At 39.8% G+C, this 18,389-nt stretch overlaps 1 pseudogene; it reads right to left on the minus strand.

Moving 5' to 3' along the window:
* Positions 1 to 10,351: 10,351 nt before the first annotated feature.
* LOC135275353 (ATP-dependent RNA helicase DDX18-like) lies at positions 10,352 to 12,273 on the minus strand (annotated as a pseudogene).
* Positions 12,274 to 18,389: the final 6,116 nt, after the last annotated feature.

Below are 18,389 nucleotides of genomic sequence, written 5' to 3' on the forward strand. Positions count from 1 at the left end.
AGAAGTGCGTAGACCACTGCGCCACTCAGCCGGTGTTAGGTTTTATGTTTAAATCTTTAATCCATCTGAAGTTAATTTTAGTGTAAGGTGACAAGAAGGGGACAAGAAGGGGTCCAGTTTCTGCTTTCTGCACATTGCTAGCCAGTTTTCCCATCACCATTTATTAAACATGGAGTCCTTTCCCAATTGCTTGTTTTAGTCAGGTTTGTCAAAGATCAGATGGTTGTAGATGTGTGGTGTTCCTTCTGAGGCCTCTGTTCTGTTCCATTGGTCTATGTCTCTGTTTTGGTACCAGTACCATGCTGTTTTGATTACTGTGGCCTTGTAGTATATTTTGAAGTCTGGCAGTGTGATGCCTCTGGCTTTTTTTTTTTTTTTTTTTTTTTTTTGCTTATGATTGTCTTGGCTGTTGAACTCTTTGTGGTTCCATATGAAGTTTAAAGTGTTTTATTCCAGTTTTGGGAAGAAGGTCATTGGTAGCTTGATGGGGATAGTGTTGAATCTATAAATTACTTTGAGCAGTATGGCCATTTTCATGGTATTGATTATTCCTAACCATGAGCATGGGATGTTTTTCCATCTGTTTGTGTCCTGTCTTATTTCATTGAGCAGTGGTTTGTAGTTCTCCTTGAAGAGGTCCTTTACATCCTTTGTTAGTTGTATTCCTAGGTATTTTATTCTCTTTGTAGCAATTGTGAATGGCAGTTCATTCTTGATTTGGCTCTCTTTACGTCTGTTATTGGTATATAGGAATGCTTGTGATTTCTGCACATTGATTTTGTATCCTGAGACTTTGCTGAAGTTCAGCTTATCAGTTTCAGGAGATTTTGGGCTGAGATGATGGGCTCTTCTAAATATACAATCATGTTGTCTGCAAATAGAGACAATCTGACTTCCTCCTTTCCTAACTGAATACCCTTTATTTCTTTTTGTTAGCCGATTGCTTTGGCTAGAACTTCCAATACTATATTGAACAGGAATTGTGAGAGAGGGCGTCCTTGTCTAGTGCTAGTTTTCAAAGGGAATGCTTCCAGATTTTGTCCGTTCAGTATGATATTGGCTGTAGGTTTGTCATAAATAGCTTTTATTATTTTATGATACGTTCTGTCGAGAACTAGTTTATTGAGAGTTTTTAGCATGAAGGGCTGTTAAATTTTGTTGAAGGCCTTCTCTGCATCTGTTGAGATAATCATGTGGTTTTTGTCTTTGGTTCTGTTTATGTGATGGATTATGTCTACGGACTTGCATATGTTGAACCAGCCTTGTATCCCCAGGATGAAGTCTACTTGATTTTGATGATTAAGCTGTTTGAAGTGCTGTTGCATTTGGTTTGCCATTATTTTATCGAAGATTGTTTAGTCAATGTTCATCATGGATATTGGCCTGAAGTTTTCTTTTTCAGTTGAGTCTCTGCCTGGTTTTGGTATGAGGATGATGTTGGTCTAATAGAATGAGTTAGGGAGGATTCCCTCTTTTTGTATTGTTTGGTATAGTTTTAGAAGGAATGGAACCAGCTCCTCTTTGTACGTCTGGTAGAATTTGGCTGTGAACCCATCTGGATCTGGACTTTTTTTGGTTGGTAGGCTATTGACTGCTGCCTTGTTATTGGTCTATTTAGGGTTTCAAATTCTTCCTGATTTAGTCTTGGTAGAGTGCAAGTGTCCAGAAATTTATCCATTTCTTCCAGGTTTACTGGTTTATGTGCATAGAGCTGTTTGTAGTAATCTCCGAAGGTAGTTTGTATTTCTGCAGAATCAGTGGTGATATCCCCTTTATCATTTTTTATTGCATATATTTGATTCTTCTCTCTTGGCTTTTTTATTAGTCTGGCTAGCAGTCTATTTTGTTGATCTTTTCAGAAAACCAGCTCCTGGATTTACTGATTTTTTTGAAGGATTTTTTGTGTCTCTGTCTCCTTCAGTTCGGCTCTGATCTTAGTTATTTCTTGTCTTCTGCTAGCTTTTGAGTTTTTTTGATCTTGCTCTTCTAGCTCTTTCAATTTTGATGATAGAGTGTCAATTTTAGATCTTTCCTTGTTTCTCATATGGGGATTTATTGCTATAAATTTCCCTCTTGACACTGCTTCAAAGGTGTCCCAGAGAGTCTGGTAAGTTGTGTCTTCATTCTGATTGGTTTCGAAGAACATCTTTATTTCAACCTTCATTTCATTGTTTATCCAGTTGACACTCAGAAGCAAGTTGTTCAGTTTCCAAGTAGTTGTGTGGATCTGAGTGAGTTTCTTAATCATGAGTTCTAATCTGATTGTGCTGTGGTGTGATAGACTGCTTTTTATGATTTCCATTTCTTTGCATTTGCTGAGGAGTGATTTGCTTCCAATTATATGGTCAATTTTAGAGTAAGTGTAATGTGGTGCTGAGAAGAATGTATATTCTGTGGATTTGGGGTGGAGAGTTCTGTATATGTGTATTAGGTCTGCTTGGTCCAGCTCTGCATTCAAGTCCTGGATATCCTTGTTAATTTTGTCTCGTTGATCTGTCTAATATTGACAGTGGAGTGTTGAAGTCTCCCACTGTTATTTTGTAGGAGTCTAAATCTCCTTTTAGGTCGTTTAGAAGTTGCTTTATTTATCTGGGTGCTCCTGTATTGGGTGCATTTATATTTAGGATTGTTAGCTCTTCTTGTTCGATTGATCGTTTTACCATTATGTAGTGCACTTCTTTGTCTCTTTTGATCTTTGTTGAAGTCCATTTTATCAGAGACTAGGATTGCAACCCCTGCTTTTTTTTTTGTTCTCAATTTGCTTGGTAAATCTTCTTCCATCCCTTTATGTTGAGTCTGTGTGTTTTGTATGTGAGATTGATTTCCTGAATACAGCACACTGATGGGTCTTGACTTTTTATACAGTTTGCCAGTCTGTGTCTTTATTGGGGCATTTAGGCCATTTACATTGTGTTAATATTGTTACGTATGAATTTGATCCTGCCATTTTGTTACTGGCTGGTTTTCTTGCCCGTTAGTTGACTCAGTTTCTTCATTGCCCTTTTGGTCTTTGCCAACTGGTGTGCTTTTGCAGTGGCTGATACTTGTTCCTTTCCGTGCTTAGTGTTTCTTTCAGGAGCTCTTGGAAGGCAGGTCTGGTGGCGACGAAATCTCTGAGTAATTGCTTGTCCTTAAAGGATTTTATTTCTCCTTTACTTATGAAGCTTAGTTCGTCTGGATATGAGATTCTGGGTTGAAAGTTCTTTTCTTTCTTTTTTTTTAATTGTACTTTAGGGTTTGGGGTACATGTGCAGATCACGTAGGATTGTTGCATAGGTACACACATGGCAATGTGGTTTGCTGCCTCCATCCCCTGTCACCTACATCTGGCATTTCTCCCTAAGTTATCCCTCCCTGACCTCCCCACCCCACTGCTGTCCCTTCCTTGGCCCCCTCCAACAGACCTCAATGTGTGATCCTCCCCTCCCTGTGTCCATGTGTTCTCATTGTTCAACACCTGCCTATAAGTGAGAACATGTGGTGTTTGATTTTCTGTTCTTGTGTCAGTGTGCTGAGAATTATGGTTTCCAGATTCATCCATGTCCCTACAAAGGACACAAACTCATCATTTTTTATGGCTGCATAGTATTCCATGGTGTATATGTGCCACATTTTCCCTATCCACTCTATCATCGATGGACATTTGGGTTGGTTCCAGGTGTTTGCTATTGTAAACAATACCGCTATGAACATACATGTGCATGTGTCTTTATAATAGAATGATTTATAATCCTTTGGATATATACCCAGTAATGGGATTGCTGGGTCAAATGGAATTTCTATTTCTAGGTCCTTGAGGAATCGCCACACTGCCTTCCACAATGGTTGAACTAGTTTACACTCCCACCAACAGTGTAAAAGTGTTCCTATTTCTCCACATCTTCTCCAGCATCTGTTTTCTCCAGATTTTTTAATGATCACCATCCTAACTGGTGTGAGGTGGTATCTCAATGTGATTTTGATTTGCATTTCTCTAATAATCAGTGATGATGAGCATTTTTTCATATGTTTCTTGGCCTCATATATGTCTTCTTTTGAAAAGTGTCTATTCATATCCTTCGCCCGCTTTTGGATGGGTTTGAAAGTTCTTTAAGGATGTTGAATATTGGTCCCCACTCTCTTCTGGCTTGTAGGGTTTCTGCTGAGAGATCCGCTCTGCGTCTGATTGGCTTCCCTTTGTGGGTGACCTGTCCTTTCTCTCTGGCTGCCCTTAGCATTTTTTCCTTCATTTCAACCCTGGTGAATCTGATTATGTGCCTTGGGGTTGCTCTTCTTGAGGAATATTTTTGTGGAGTTCTCTGTATTTCTTGGATTTGAATGTTGGACTGCCTTGCTAGGCTGGGGAAGTTCTCCTGGATAATATTCTGGAACATGTTTTCCAGCTTAGATTCATTCTCCTCATCACATTCAGTACACTGATCAAGTGTAGATTAGGTCTTTGCACATAATCCCATATTTCTTGGAGGTTTTGTTCATTTCTTTTCATTCTTTTTTCTCTTGTCTTGACTTCTCTTTTTATTTCATTGAGTTGATCTTCAATCTCTGATATCCTTTCTTCTGCTTCATTGATTTGGCTATTAAAACTTGTGTTTGCTTCACATAGTTCTTGTGCTGTGTTTTTCAGCTCCATCAAGTCGTTTATGTTCTTCTCTAAGCTGGTTTTTCTAGTTAGCATTTCATCTAACATTTTTTCAAGGTTTTAGTTTCTTTGCATTGGGTTAGAACGTGTTCCTTTAGCTCAGAAAAGTTTGTTATTACCCACCTTCTGAAGCCTGTTTCTGTCAATTCATTGCACTCTTTCTTGATCATGTTGTGTTCCCGTGTTGTTGAGGAGTTGTGATCCCTTGAAGGAGAAGAGGCGTTCTGGTCTTTGATGGTTTCATCTTTTTTTTGTGCTGGTTTTTTCCCATCTTCATGGATTTACCTGGCTCTGATCTCAGGAAGCTGCTTGATGAATCTGCCTATGGAGGTGCTACTGGGTTTCCAGGGTCTCCTTCAGGTTATTAGGTAGGCTTCCTGCGTCTTTTTTGTTGACACTGGGTGGTTAGGCCCGTGTCTTCCACTGACCTGGAGGCACTGCTGGGTGGTCAAGAACACTGTCCTGTTGATAAGTAGGCTTCCTGTGTGTTTTGTTAAACCATGAAGCCTAGTCCCACCTCTTTAATGGTGGGTTGTGCCCTTCCTCCACGGAGCTGGATCAGTCAGGGTTCAGCTCGGTCTTAGGCACTGAGGCACTGGCTGCGTGACCTGCTAGAGTTAGTGCTTCAGCCCTCTGGGGTTTGTGGGGGAGGGTAGGACCCGCCCGGCTGCACTGTCTGTCTCCCTGCTTTCAGCTCCCTCTCTCTCCGGGTAGGGGGAGGGGGCGATAGCTCCATCCGCAGGTCTCCTGGCTGGCTTATGGGGTTATGCGTCTGTTTAGGTCTGTGCGACAATCCGGGACACCGTCCCGGATTATTATTCAACTCTGCGCTTGTAATTCCCAGTGCTTGACTGGCAGAGATCCCCTGTTCTGTGTATGGCTGAGGCTTTGGGGGAAGTGATGTACTGGACCGGGGTGCCAGAGGAGGAGCCTCCAACTCACCGGTCAGATGCACTTTCTGGGTGAAGCAGCACCCCTCCCCGCCTTGGTCTGCTCTGCCCGGGCATTGCTCACCATCCAGCCGGATCCATTGAAATGTTCCTGGTACTTTGGTTGGAACTAGGAGATCTCTCGATTTCTGCATCTCTCTTGCTGGGTGTTGTTCACCGGAGTTGTGTCTATTTGGCCATCTTGTTCCCTCCTCTCAGAAGCTTTTAAAGAAAGACACTGTCTGCTTACCTTTGGACCCAGTAGGTTTGTAGCTTTTCGATATGGTAAATATTGTAGGATATAATTAAAATAAGTACTTATTTAGTTTGTAGAGTAATATTTTGGTATACTCATATGCTTTGTGTATTTTGGACACTTGGAAAAATGATTATCGTATTTAAGCTCCACACATCAAGTTATTGAAAAGCTCAGAGTTTTCATCAAAGCAGAATGTAGATAAGTTTTAGAAATATTTTATTGTATAAAGTTGTAAAGACACAATTAGACAACTTAGGCCAGCAGATGGCACTCTTACCTTTGTCCTCATTAAAAAGATGTTTGGGCTTGTGGCAACTTCTGTCATAAGTAGATCTCAGAAACTGTTGAGAATTGCATTTTCCTATTTTCTGTGTATGGTTATCTAGTTATTACAGCACCATTTATTAAACGGGGAATTATTTCCTTGTTACTTGTTATCAGCTTTGTTAAAGATGATGTGGTTTTAGGTGCATTGCTTTATTTCTGTGTTCTCTAACCTGTTCCATTGTTCTATATGTCTGTTTTTATATGATTACGATGCTATTTTGTTTAGTGTAGCCTTACAGTTTCAAGGCGGATAGTGTAATGCCTATGGCTTCATTCTTTTTGCTTATGATTGCTTTATCTATTCAGCTCTTTGTTCCATATGAATTTCAGAATAATTTTTTCTAATTCTGTGAAAAATGATATTAGTAGTTTTATGGGAATAGCATTGAATCTGTAAATTGCTTTGGCTAGTATGGCCATTTTAACAATATTGATTCTTCCTATCCATGAGCATGGAATGTTTTTCCATTTGTTTGTGTTATCTCTGATTTTCAGCAGTTTTGTGATTCTTATTGTAGGGATCTTTTACCTCCCTGGTTAGCTATATTCCTAGGTATCTTATTTTTTTGTGGCTATTGTGAATGGGATTGCGTTCTTGATTTGGCTCTCAGTTTGGATGTTGTTGTGAAACCCTCATTTCTGTACTCAATGTTAGAAGAATTGGGTTCTAGTTAGTAACTCTGCTGCTAACTGAGAGATCTTGAAAAAAAAGTGACCTGTGGGGGTCTCTATTTTTCCACCTAGACAGTATAAAATATATTTTTGTCCTGATATCAGTTTGGTATGTTCAAGAAGCAAGTTTTGTTATGTCATTTTATTGTCTTAACTCCTTATGGGTATCCCTCAGTCTAGAAGGAAACATGTTTTTGGCCCCTGTCCTTAGTCATCTCTTGCTATGTGTGGTAGTGTCAGCTCTGTGGATAATTGATGAATTTCATCAATGCAGAATATGATAGTTGTAGCAGACAGCAGCATTGTGTTTCATTGGATTAAGTCAAACTCTGGTTTATGGTTTAGTGTTTACAAGTATCTCATTGACAAACTCTACTGGATTACTGGATTTGCAGTCCTCCAGTAAACATTATCCCAGTGGAGAAACCCAGTAACCATTTTCTGACTGTAAAAAATTGAATGAATGATGTCAAGTGGTTTATAAAATGGTCTGCCTATCAAAGGGTATCCTGAAAACCAGATGAAATAATACATGGAAAGATAATGTATCAGGAAATGAAATAATATTATGGAGTGTAATACAAATATAAATTACTCTCATTGGTCTGAATGTCATTAATACAGTTGACCTACATTATTTTTTAATGCTGAGAAAGTATGAAGAGTGACATGTTTTATATGAACGGATTTCCACCAAGTTGTCTATTGTCACTGACTTGTAAACTCGCGACTAGTTTTCTGCATTCCTGTGGATGTGATTTTGGAGCTCTGTTATTAAGACTTTTGCGATATTGGTGGAGTCACACAAAATGACCTAAAGACACTCTCAGAGAATCAGAAGCAGCATGTGAGCTTCAGGCAACTACATTCACACATCCTGGTACATATAATGGAAAAAGTATGAAGATACAGCACCTGTACTAACTGAAACACCCTTTTCATCATGAAACAGCTTTAATTCAATATACAGACCATGAGTAATGTATAGGGTGGCTTACTCATTACTCATTCACATTCATTCATAGAGTACACAACAGAATCAATACCAACTTTAAACAAAAGAATAGTAAAGCAGGGGAAATAGGGGAGGGACAGCAGGGGGTGGGGAGTTGGGGAGAGATAGCATGGGGAGAAATGCCAGATATAGGTGATGGGAGGGAAGGCAGCAAATCACACTGCCATGTGTGTACCTATGCAACAATCTTGCATGTTCTTCACATGTACCCCAAAACCTAAAATGCAATTAAAAAAAGAATAGTAAAGCATATTGTTATTTTCCATATACATTTTGTCTTTGCTTATGCCTAAGTTCACAGTATACTAGTTACTTGCTTTAATATTTTAATCATTGGTGTTTTCCATACTACTTCACAGCATATCATTGTGAGAAAACACTTTTAAAGCCAAGAATCAATGAATTGTTGGGAAGCTATTTTTATAAATACAACAGAAAATTATTAAGAATGCCAAGGATCCTTAAGAGCTGTGCTTGTCCATCTGTTGGGTTCTTGATAATATTGAACCTCATCTGTTTAGAATAACTGTTTTTTTCTAGTTAAAAGCTTTATACACAGGAAGTTTCAAGTACTTTTTTTGAGTGAAAAATATTCCAGTTGTTTCACACTCCTTCTTAGATGTCTTTTCAGTATTGCCCTACACAGTTATCTAACATTTCATGCAATGGAGTAAATTTTCCTGGGATTATCTCAGACTTACTCAAGTAAGTAATGTGATTGAATTTTATTTGTTTTATGTGAAACATTCTCTGAGCAGCTCCACTGCTATATGGGATCCTGTTGGAAGAGAATTATCTCTGAAGGATTTTTGGGGGAAGAAAGTGTTAAAAAGAATAATAGTGCTCTTGGTAGCCCAGATGTTAATACCACAACATCCTACAGAGGAGAGTCAGGTAGTGTTTCAGTGTGGCCTTCATCTGCCTATTGATACCAGTATGGAGTGTGGAGTTATGGTTAATCTGATAATGTAATTTTCCAAATCAACTGTGTGTTCTTTTTTCTTTAATTAAACCCTGTCTATAGAGTTACCATTCAGGTTGCTGCTGTTAAACTATGGAATCTTTTGATAATTGACATCATTTTCTGGTGTACAAACACTCCAAATATTCTAGTTTTCTCAGAAGCTTTTTTTTTTAAAATTTTTAAATTTATTTCACTTTAGGTTCTGGGGTATATGTGCAAGTCATGCAGGGTTGTTGCAAAGGTGCATACATAACCAGGTGGTTTGCTGCCTCTATTCCCCCTTCATCTATATCCGGCATTTCTCCTCATGTTATCCCTCCCCACCCTTCCCACTACCGGCTGTCCCTCCCCTATCCCCCCACCACTGCCCCCAGTGTGTGATGCTCCTCTCCCTGAGTCCACGTGTTCTCATTGTTCAATACCCACTTATGAGTGAGAACATGCAGTGTTTGGTTTTCTGAGAATGATGGTTTCCAGATTTATTCAAGTCCCTACAAAGGACACGAACTCATTGTTTTTTATGGCTGTGTAGCATTCCATGGTGTATATGTGCCACATTTTCTTTGTCCAGTCTATTATTGATGGGCATTTGGGTTGGTTCCAGGTCTTTGCGATTGTACACAGGGCTGCATTGAATATACTTGTGCATGTGTCTTTATAATAGAATGATTTATAGTCCTTTGGGTATATACCCATAATGGGATTGCTGGGTCAAACAGAATTTCTATTTCTAGATCCTTGAGAAATTGCCACATTGTCTTCTACAATGGTTGAACTAATTTATACTCCACCAACAGTGTAAGAGTGTTCCTATTTATCCACATCTTCTCCAGCATCTGTTTTCTCAGGTTTTTTAATGATCGCTATTCTAACTGGCGTGAGATGATACCTCAGTGTGGTTTTGATTTGCATTTCTCTAATGACCAGTGATGATGAGCATTTTTTCGTTTGTTGGCCTCATATATGTCTTCTTTTGAAAAGTGTCTGTTCATATCCTTTGCCCACTTTTGAATGAGTTTGTTTGTTTTTTTCTTGTATATCTGTTTTAGTTCTTTGTAGATTCTGGATATTAGTCCTTTGTCAGATGGGTAGATTGAAAAAATTTTTTCCCATTCTGTTGGTTGTTGGTTTGCTCTAATGATTGTTTCTTTTGCTGTACAGAGGCTCTGAAGTTTAATTAGATCCCACTTGTCTATCTTGGCTTTTGTTGTCATTGTTTTTGGTGTTTTAGTCATGAAGTCCTTGCCTATGCCTATGTCCTGGATGGTTTTGCCTACGTTTTCTTCTAGAGTTTTTATGGTGCTAGGTTTTTTTTTTTTTAAACAGTAACATGCATTTGTCTGTTTGAGGGAGGAATATTTAAAATTAAAATATTATATAATTATAAGAAAGACCAGATATTCCTTGCTCTGCCCTTGGGCAACCAAGAAAACAAAGCCTGTTTTGTATCTCAAAAATAAAAGAGAGACTTGACAGAAGTAACAGTGCTCAGTGCTTGCAACCCAAGCCAATTTGTACTCTTGTTATGAAGCCCAAATTCTAAAGGCTACAAAAATTCTGTTAAATCAAGGAGTAAAAAAAAATCACAGTGAGGGAACTGCCTGCTGTCGGATGATTTCTTGCTAATATGTTTAAAGATTTTGGATTTTTCAACTTTCTTTGTTTTCTGGTAGCCAAATCCACCACCGCCTCCTCGCTTTTTCTGCTTGCCTTCATTGCTGTTGACGTTCAGATCAACAAAGGGAGGCACCTTGAAACCAAATGACAGAGCAACTTGTGGCAAATTTAAGTTATTAACGTTAAAGATCTGTTTCAGAGAATGGGGATCATAGGCGCATATGTATGACTTATATGCTTCATGGGCTGACTTATGAAGAAAGTAGTTCTTTTCAATCGACTTCTCAAGCTGGGACTGAATGCCAGAAATTTTAGACCAGGAAAAGTCAAATTCACTTAATGGAACCTTGGATTGTTTCAAATAGCGAAGAAAACCCAATTCTTCTGGACGCAAAATGAGCAAGGCATGCCCTCTCCCATTTAGGACTCTGGTTGTTCTACCCACACGATGAATATATTCCTTAGGGTCATCGGGGGGATCATACTGAACAATCCAGTCGACTTCAGGAATGTCCAGTCCTCTTGCTGCCACATCTGTACACAACAGTGTTCCTGAATCTGCATTGCAGAACTGGAAGAATGTGGTTGTACACTTATTTTGTTTTTGCTTTCCATGAATGGCCAAGATGGGCAAATCAGTGTAATTCAGCAACTCATAGTGGGATTTCACAGACATACAAGATGAAAAGAAGACCATAAGTTTCTTCTTTCAGTTCTTCTTAAGGAATGTAGAAAGCAGAAGGAATCTCTTTTCAGAAGGACAAACAACATATCTCTGTTCAAGACCATCCACTGTTGCATTAGCTTTATCATCATCAACACCAACATACAATGGCTCTATAGAGAAATCCTTGCCAGGTCAACTTTTCGAGTTTGGGTGGCAGAAAAGAGCATAGTCTGTCTACATGTTGGCAAAAAAGTTTAATAATTTGCTTTAATTCCTCTTCAAATCCAACATCCAAGATACGATCAGCTTCATCAATAACTAGACACTGCAGGTTCTTATACATATATAAACCCTGGGGTATTCTGTATATGGTCCAGCAGACGGCCTGGTGTGGCCACAATGATGTTGATCCCATTAGCAAGTTTCTGTGCTTCAGCAGATCTGTTACTGCCACCCATTATCAACCCATAGGTATGCACATGGTGAGTCATTAGCTCCTTAAGAACACCGAAAGTTTGCATGGCCAGTTCTCTAGTAGGTGAGAGAATAAGGACTCCTGTTCCATTCCTGGGCATGAACTTTAACTTAACAATGAGTTCAACTGCAGGGATGAGAAAAGCCAGGGTTTTACCACTGCCTGTTTTTGCAGCTGCTAGAAGATCCCTGCTGTCCAGAAGTGGTCTGATACTTTTATGCTGAATTTCAGTCATGTTTGTAAAACCCATTTCTTTTATTGCCTTCAGAGTGTTTTCATTGACAAGATTACATAGAGAAGCAAATGAAGTATCCTCAAAAGCTCCTGTCAGTCCCAGGGGCAGGCTGGGCACCTCACTGTCATCTTCATTATCTGGCTTCTCCACATCATTTTCTGTTTCTTTAGGAGTCTCGGCACTTTCTTCTTCAGATTCTCCTTTGTTTCCAGTTTTTGCTTTTTTTGTGTCAGGCCCAGCATCATTCATCATTTTTCTCTTTTTCTTCTTCTTTTTCTTTTTTGATTCTGAATTGGGAGACTGCATTGCTGCCTCTCCATTGGTTAATACAATGGATTTCTGGGGAGATTTTTTAACTTTTGTATTTTCCACTGCTTCTTGAGACACATCTCCATTTTGAGCTTCTGATAAGCCCACATTCATAGAATGTTTTGATTTTTTAACCTGTGTACCTCCCATTGTTTCTTCAGACACATCTCCATTTTCAGTTTCTGACAGGGTCAGATTTGAGGCCCCCTGCAACTTTAGGTTCCGCTGCTGCAACTTTAGGTTCCGCTGCTGCAACTTTAGGTTCCGCTGCCGCAATTTGAGGCTCCGCTTCTTGATCTTCCTGCGTGGGAGTTTCATCGGGAGGTGAGACATGCTGTCCAAGAAGTGCGTAGACCACTGCGCCACTCAGCCGGTGTTAGGTTTTATGTTTAAATCTTTAATCCATCTGAAGTTAATTTTAGTGTAAGGTGACAAGAAGGGGACAAGAAGGGGTCCAGTTTCTGCTTTCTGCACATTGCTAGCCAGTTTTCCCATCACCATTTATTAAACATGGAGTCCTTTCCCAATTGCTTGTTTTAGTCAGGTTTGTCAAAGATCAGATGGTTGTAGATGTGTGGTGTTCCTTCTGAGGCCTCTGTTCTGTTCCATTGGTCTATGTCTCTGTTTTGGTACCAGTACCATGCTGTTTTGATTACTGTGGCCTTGTAGTATATTTTGAAGTCTGGCAGTGTGATGCCTCTGGCTTTTTTTTTTTTTTTTTTTTTTTTTTGCTTATGATTGTCTTGGCTGTTGAACTCTTTGTGGTTCCATATGAAGTTTAAAGTGTTTTATTCCAGTTTTGGGAAGAAGGTCATTGGTAGCTTGATGGGGATAGTGTTGAATCTATAAATTACTTTGAGCAGTATGGCCATTTTCATGGTATTGATTATTCCTAACCATGAGCATGGGATGTTTTTCCATCTGTTTGTGTCCTGTCTTATTTCATTGAGCAGTGGTTTGTAGTTCTCCTTGAAGAGGTCCTTTACATCCTTTGTTAGTTGTATTCCTAGGTATTTTATTCTCTTTGTAGCAATTGTGAATGGCAGTTCATTCTTGATTTGGCTCTCTTTACGTCTGTTATTGGTATATAGGAATGCTTGTGATTTCTGCACATTGATTTTGTATCCTGAGACTTTGCTGAAGTTCAGCTTATCAGTTTCAGGAGATTTTGGGCTGAGATGATGGGCTCTTCTAAATATACAATCATGTTGTCTGCAAATAGAGACAATCTGACTTCCTCCTTTCCTAACTGAATACCCTTTATTTCTTTTTGTTAGCCGATTGCTTTGGCTAGAACTTCCAATACTATATTGAACAGGAATTGTGAGAGAGGGCGTCCTTGTCTAGTGCTAGTTTTCAAAGGGAATGCTTCCAGATTTTGTCCGTTCAGTATGATATTGGCTGTAGGTTTGTCATAAATAGCTTTTATTATTTTATGATACGTTCTGTCGAGAACTAGTTTATTGAGAGTTTTTAGCATGAAGGGCTGTTAAATTTTGTTGAAGGCCTTCTCTGCATCTGTTGAGATAATCATGTGGTTTTTGTCTTTGGTTCTGTTTATGTGATGGATTATGTCTACGGACTTGCATATGTTGAACCAGCCTTGTATCCCCAGGATGAAGTCTACTTGATTTTGATGATTAAGCTGTTTGAAGTGCTGTTGCATTTGGTTTGCCATTATTTTATCGAAGATTGTTTAGTCAATGTTCATCATGGATATTGGCCTGAAGTTTTCTTTTTCAGTTGAGTCTCTGCCTGGTTTTGGTATGAGGATGATGTTGGTCTAATAGAATGAGTTAGGGAGGATTCCCTCTTTTTGTATTGTTTGGTATAGTTTTAGAAGGAATGGAACCAGCTCCTCTTTGTACGTCTGGTAGAATTTGGCTGTGAACCCATCTGGATCTGGACTTTTTTTGGTTGGTAGGCTATTGACTGCTGCCTTGTTATTGGTCTATTTAGGGTTTCAAATTCTTCCTGATTTAGTCTTGGTAGAGTGCAAGTGTCCAGAAATTTATCCATTTCTTCCAGGTTTACTGGTTTATGTGCATAGAGCTGTTTGTAGTAATCTCCGAAGGTAGTTTGTATTTCTGCAGAATCAGTGGTGATATCCCCTTTATCATTTTTTATTGCATATATTTGATTCTTCTCTCTTGGCTTTTTTATTAGTCTGGCTAGCAGTCTATTTTGTTGATCTTTTCAGAAAACCAGCTCCTGGATTTACTGATTTTTTTGAAGGATTTTTTGTGTCTCTGTCTCCTTCAGTTCGGCTCTGATCTTAGTTATTTCTTGTCTTCTGCTAGCTTTTGAGTTTTTTTGATCTTGCTCTTCTAGCTCTTTCAATTTTGATGATAGAGTGTCAATTTTAGATCTTTCCTTGTTTCTCATATGGGGATTTATTGCTATAAATTTCCCTCTTGACACTGCTTCAAAGGTGTCCCAGAGAGTCTGGTAAGTTGTGTCTTCATTCTGATTGGTTTCGAAGAACATCTTTATTTCAACCTTCATTTCATTGTTTATCCAGTTGACACTCAGAAGCAAGTTGTTCAGTTTCCAAGTAGTTGTGTGGATCTGAGTGAGTTTCTTAATCATGAGTTCTAATCTGATTGTGCTGTGGTGTGATAGACTGCTTTTTATGATTTCCATTTCTTTGCATTTGCTGAGGAGTGATTTGCTTCCAATTATATGGTCAATTTTAGAGTAAGTGTAATGTGGTGCTGAGAAGAATGTATATTCTGTGGATTTGGGGTGGAGAGTTCTGTATATGTGTATTAGGTCTGCTTGGTCCAGCTCTGCATTCAAGTCCTGGATATCCTTGTTAATTTTGTCTCGTTGATCTGTCTAATATTGACAGTGGAGTGTTGAAGTCTCCCACTGTTATTTTGTAGGAGTCTAAATCTCCTTTTAGGTCGTTTAGAAGTTGCTTTATTTATCTGGGTGCTCCTGTATTGGGTGCATTTATATTTAGGATTGTTAGCTCTTCTTGTTCGATTGATCGTTTTACCATTATGTAGTGCACTTCTTTGTCTCTTTTGATCTTTGTTGAAGTCCATTTTATCAGAGACTAGGATTGCAACCCCTGCTTTTTTTTTTGTTCTCAATTTGCTTGGTAAATCTTCTTCCATCCCTTTATGTTGAGTCTGTGTGTTTTGTATGTGAGATTGATTTCCTGAATACAGCACACTGATGGGTCTTGACTTTTTATACAGTTTGCCAGTCTGTGTCTTTATTGGGGCATTTAGGCCATTTACATTGTGTTAATATTGTTACGTATGAATTTGATCCTGCCATTTTGTTACTGGCTGGTTTTCTTGCCCGTTAGTTGACTCAGTTTCTTCATTGCCCTTTTGGTCTTTGCCAACTGGTGTGCTTTTGCAGTGGCTGATACTTGTTCCTTTCCGTGCTTAGTGTTTCTTTCAGGAGCTCTTGGAAGGCAGGTCTGGTGGCGACGAAATCTCTGAGTAATTGCTTGTCCTTAAAGGATTTTATTTCTCCTTTACTTATGAAGCTTAGTTCGTCTGGATATGAGATTCTGGGTTGAAAGTTCTTTTCTTTCTTTTTTTTTAATTGTACTTTAGGGTTTGGGGTACATGTGCAGATCACGTAGGATTGTTGCATAGGTACACACATGGCAATGTGGTTTGCTGCCTCCATCCCCTGTCACCTACATCTGGCATTTCTCCCTAAGTTATCCCTCCCTGACCTCCCCACCCCACTGCTGTCCCTTCCTTGGCCCCCTCCAACAGACCTCAATGTGTGATCCTCCCCTCCCTGTGTCCATGTGTTCTCATTGTTCAACACCTGCCTATAAGTGAGAACATGTGGTGTTTGATTTTCTGTTCTTGTGTCAGTGTGCTGAGAATTATGGTTTCCAGATTCATCCATGTCCCTACAAAGGACACAAACTCATCATTTTTTATGGCTGCATAGTATTCCATGGTGTATATGTGCCACATTTTCCCTATCCACTCTATCATCGATGGACATTTGGGTTGGTTCCAGGTGTTTGCTATTGTAAACAATACCGCTATGAACATACATGTGCATGTGTCTTTATAATAGAATGATTTATAATCCTTTGGATATATACCCAGTAATGGGATTGCTGGGTCAAATGGAATTTCTATTTCTAGGTCCTTGAGGAATCGCCACACTGCCTTCCACAATGGTTGAACTAGTTTACACTCCCACCAACAGTGTAAAAGTGTTCCTATTTCTCCACATCTTCTCCAGCATCTGTTTTCTCCAGATTTTTTAATGATCACCATCCTAACTGGTGTGAGGTGGTATCTCAATGTGATTTTGATTTGCATTTCTCTAATAATCAGTGATGATGAGCATTTTTTCATATGTTTCTTGGCCTCATATATGTCTTCTTTTGAAAAGTGTCTATTCATATCCTTCGCCCGCTTTTGGATGGGTTTGAAAGTTCTTTAAGGATGTTGAATATTGGTCCCCACTCTCTTCTGGCTTGTAGGGTTTCTGCTGAGAGATCCGCTCTGCGTCTGATTGGCTTCCCTTTGTGGGTGACCTGTCCTTTCTCTCTGGCTGCCCTTAGCATTTTTTCCTTCATTTCAACCCTGGTGAATCTGATTATGTGCCTTGGGGTTGCTCTTCTTGAGGAATATTTTTGTGGAGTTCTCTGTATTTCTTGGATTTGAATGTTGGACTGCCTTGCTAGGCTGGGGAAGTTCTCCTGGATAATATTCTGGAACATGTTTTCCAGCTTAGATTCATTCTCCTCATCACATTCAGTACACTGATCAAGTGTAGATTAGGTCTTTGCACATAATCCCATATTTCTTGGAGGTTTTGTTCATTTCTTTTCATTCTTTTTTCTCTTGTCTTGACTTCTCTTTTTATTTCATTGAGTTGATCTTCAATCTCTGATATCCTTTCTTCTGCTTCATTGATTTGGCTATTAAAACTTGTGTTTGCTTCACATAGTTCTTGTGCTGTGTTTTTCAGCTCCATCAAGTCGTTTATGTTCTTCTCTAAGCTGGTTTTTCTAGTTAGCATTTCATCTAACATTTTTTCAAGGTTTTAGTTTCTTTGCATTGGGTTAGAACGTGTTCCTTTAGCTCAGAAAAGTTTGTTATTACCCACCTTCTGAAGCCTGTTTCTGTCAATTCATTGCACTCTTTCTTGATCATGTTGTGTTCCCGTGTTGTTGAGGAGTTGTGATCCCTTGAAGGAGAAGAGGCGTTCTGGTCTTTGATGGTTTCATCTTTTTTTTGTGCTGGTTTTTTCCCATCTTCATGGATTTACCTGGCTCTGATCTCAGGAAGCTGCTTGATGAATCTGCCTATGGAGGTGCTACTGGGTTTCCAGGGTCTCCTTCAGGTTATTAGGTAGGCTTCCTGCGTCTTTTTTGTTGACACTGGGTGGTTAGGCCCGTGTCTTCCACTGACCTGGAGGCACTGCTGGGTGGTCAAGAACACTGTCCTGTTGATAAGTAGGCTTCCTGTGTGTTTTGTTAAACCATGAAGCCTAGTCCCACCTCTTTAATGGTGGGTTGTGCCCTTCCTCCACGGAGCTGGATCAGTCAGGGTTCAGCTCGGTCTTAGGCACTGAGGCACTGGCTGCGTGACCTGCTAGAGTTAGTGCTTCAGCCCTCTGGGGTTTGTGGGGGAGGGTAGGACCCGCCCGGCTGCACTGTCTGTCTCCCTGCTTTCAGCTCCCTCTCTCTCCGGGTAGGGGGAGGGGGCGATAGCTCCATCCGCAGGTCTCCTGGCTGGCTTATGGGGTTATGCGTCTGTTTAGGTCTGTGCGACAATCCGGGACACCGTCCCGGATTATTATTCAACTCTGCGCTTGTAATTCCCAGTGCTTGACTGGCAGAGATCCCCTGTTCTGTGTATGGCTGAGGCTTTGGGGGAAGTGATGTACTGGACCGGGGTGCCAGAGGAGGAGCCTCCAACTCACCGGTCAGATGCACTTTCTGGGTGAAGCAGCACCCCTCCCCGCCTTGGTCTGCTCTGCCCGGGCATTGCTCACCATCCAGCCGGATCCATTGAAATGTTCCTGGTACTTTGGTTGGAACTAGGAGATCTCTCGATTTCTGCATCTCTCTTGCTGGGTGTTGTTCACCGGAGTTGTGTCTATTTGGCCATCTTGTTCCCTCCTCTCAGAAGCTTTTAAAGAAAGACACTGTCTGCTTACCTTTGGACCCAGTAGGTTTGTAGCTTTTCGATATGGTAAATATTGTAGGATATAATTAAAATAAGTACTTATTTAGTTTGTAGAGTAATATTTTGGTATACTCATATGCTTTGTGTATTTTG

This window comes from Aotus nancymaae, unplaced genomic scaffold (genome assembly GCF_030222135.1).
Source record: "Aotus nancymaae isolate 86718 unplaced genomic scaffold, 86718_ANA_hifiasm-v0.15.2.pri h1tg000016l, whole genome shotgun sequence".
Lineage (NCBI taxonomy): Eukaryota > Metazoa > Chordata > Mammalia > Primates > Aotidae > Aotus > Aotus nancymaae.